The following is a 2500-nucleotide window of genomic DNA, read 5'->3' on the forward strand; positions in this document are numbered from 1 at the left end:
AATCAAATGGTAGTTCCCTTAATGCATATTAAATCCCTATCCCTCTTTTCAGCAGACAATTTACCAAAAAGCAAAGTGTTACTCTTGTCCACGTTGTCCAGGAGAGTCTGTAGTTTTGCATCGGTAGAATTCGAATTTCGTCTCTTATATTCACACGTATCATCGCATGCTATTTGCAGTAATAAAATAGTTGAAGTACTCAGTATTTATACGAAAGATGCACGAGATTTGCCTTTGAACTTTGAAGTATGAAACCGTGACACTTCGAATTCAGCTCACACAAAGCATACAATAATTTGACCGATTATATATTTTATTTTAACTATTTACAATTCGTTTGTTTCAATTCTTATATAAAACGTAGTTATATTTTTTGTCTTATGTTTTGTTTTATGAGATTAAACGTACAATTATAATATAAAAAGTATTTATCACCTTTAATTTAAAACTAATAATTATTTTTCAATTATTTATCTTTTTTTTTTAATTATAGTTATTGGTTAAATTTGATACAAGATTTTCATTTTTCTTTTCATTTTTAATTTGTTATTTTCTCTAACGCCAATACTTAGGACAGCGGTTAGGAATCCTAGCTAAGATAATCCTAAGATAGCTTCGATGTGCATGCTGAGACATGTCGTAAGTCGGTCCTAACTTTATCCTAATTTCTGTCCTAAGAAATTCTTAGGACCGATCTTAGGACAGTTTCGATAAACAGGCCCCAGATCTCATGATGTTGTTGCCGCACAAAATTAACCTTCAGAAACACCTTCCGTCGGAATGAAAAATTGTTCGAAATAACCCTTTACGACGCTTTAGAAAGGAAAGTCTGTTTTTGTCCTCTCCCTCTCATTAGCAAAATCATTAAAAATAAAAAGAGAAATGAAATGGCTAACTTACAGACTATTTGACTATATTAGATATAGGAAGATGTGGTATGAGTGCCAATGAGACAACTCTCCATCCAAGTTACAATTTATAAAAGTAAACCATTATAGGTCAAGATGTGTGGGTTTTTTTGTCGCGTCAATTTCAGAACTTCGCCCTAGCGCACTTTTTCGCTACTGTTGACAGACGGACCGACATTAGCACGGACGGACTTCTTTATAACATTATGTGTCCCGACTAAGACTAGCGTATACAAATTATTCCATCTAGTTTGTGGATTCATTATTTCTGAATATTTAAAATACAAGAAAATTAAAATTATAGGTATAATATATGAATAAAAATTTTTGATTCTCAAACGTTTTACATCCATTTAACCTATCATAAAATACGATCCCCGTTATTACTACCTCACGTGGTTTGAATAAACGAGACAGTAAATATAAAATAAAAATAAGTTTTTAATTCAAGAAATGATTTAGAATCTAAGAAATAATTTCCCGTTGAAAACTATAAAGTATTTCTCAAAACAGGATGAAATATTATGAATCTAAATAGCTCATTTTGGAAATCAAGGTTGTATGTATAGATTGCCGGCATTGAAAATCGAAATTTGTTTTCAATCTTTCCGGTCATTGTAGCTTTTTGAAAATGAGAAATTTTATGTTGGATCTTATTCTTGAAGCAATTGTTTTTGTCATAAGTTAAATTTACAAGTTTAGTTTTAAAACCCTTAATTTTTTATTCTAATTCACATTCACTGAGTATAATAATTTCTTATATTTTTTGCCTTAAGCTTCTGTGAGATCAGGCGAAATCTTTATGATTTCTCCTTGAGACAATTTAAAATGAAACAAATGACAACAGACAATGAACCTTTATCATTTTTAATTTTACTTTTATAAGATTTTGTCAATTAAGCAGTATAGATAAAATTTAACTTCATTGCAAGATCACCATTATTGTACGAGAATCTTAAAGAAATAAGTTAATCTCAACATGCATACGTTGCCAGTATATCGAAACTTCTAGAAAGTATTGTTTATCGGCCTAACCTTCTGAAAACTCAGTTTTGAAAATTAAATATTAAGTAAAAATTCTAAGCGTAAGTCATATACATTTACCAGTGTAAAGTTACACGGGCGTACGAGATTTCCGCCGATTTAAAAAAAATGTCGATCTTTTATTTGCGCCGATTCGATTCTTTCATTAGCGCCTATTTTTTTTTATTACTAGCCCCGATACTTTATTTGCTATACAAGTAAATACATGTACATGTAGTAAACCTAGAATGTATATTGCATGGTAATATATGGATATAAATAGTGTTCCCTTATGTTTAAGATAATTTTGGTCATATTGTTCGAGAACTTCGTTTTGACACGAGAATTGTACTAGTATTACATTTTTATGGATTTTATTGTGGTGCTTTGAAATGCTGTAAATAGAATTTTACTCCGTGATTTTAGTGGATGTAAACAGAGTGCACAAATATCTTTTAAATTGACTTATCCTGCTCGAAATTCTACTCCCACCTCTCCTTTGTGAGCAGGGGACAACAGTTATATACATGTTATAATTGACAATTCATAACATATGTACAACTGGCTAA

Source organism: Mytilus californianus, unplaced genomic scaffold, assembly GCF_021869535.1.
Source record: "Mytilus californianus isolate M0D057914Y unplaced genomic scaffold, xbMytCali1.0.p SCAF_8, whole genome shotgun sequence".
Lineage (NCBI taxonomy): Eukaryota > Metazoa > Mollusca > Bivalvia > Mytilida > Mytilidae > Mytilus > Mytilus californianus.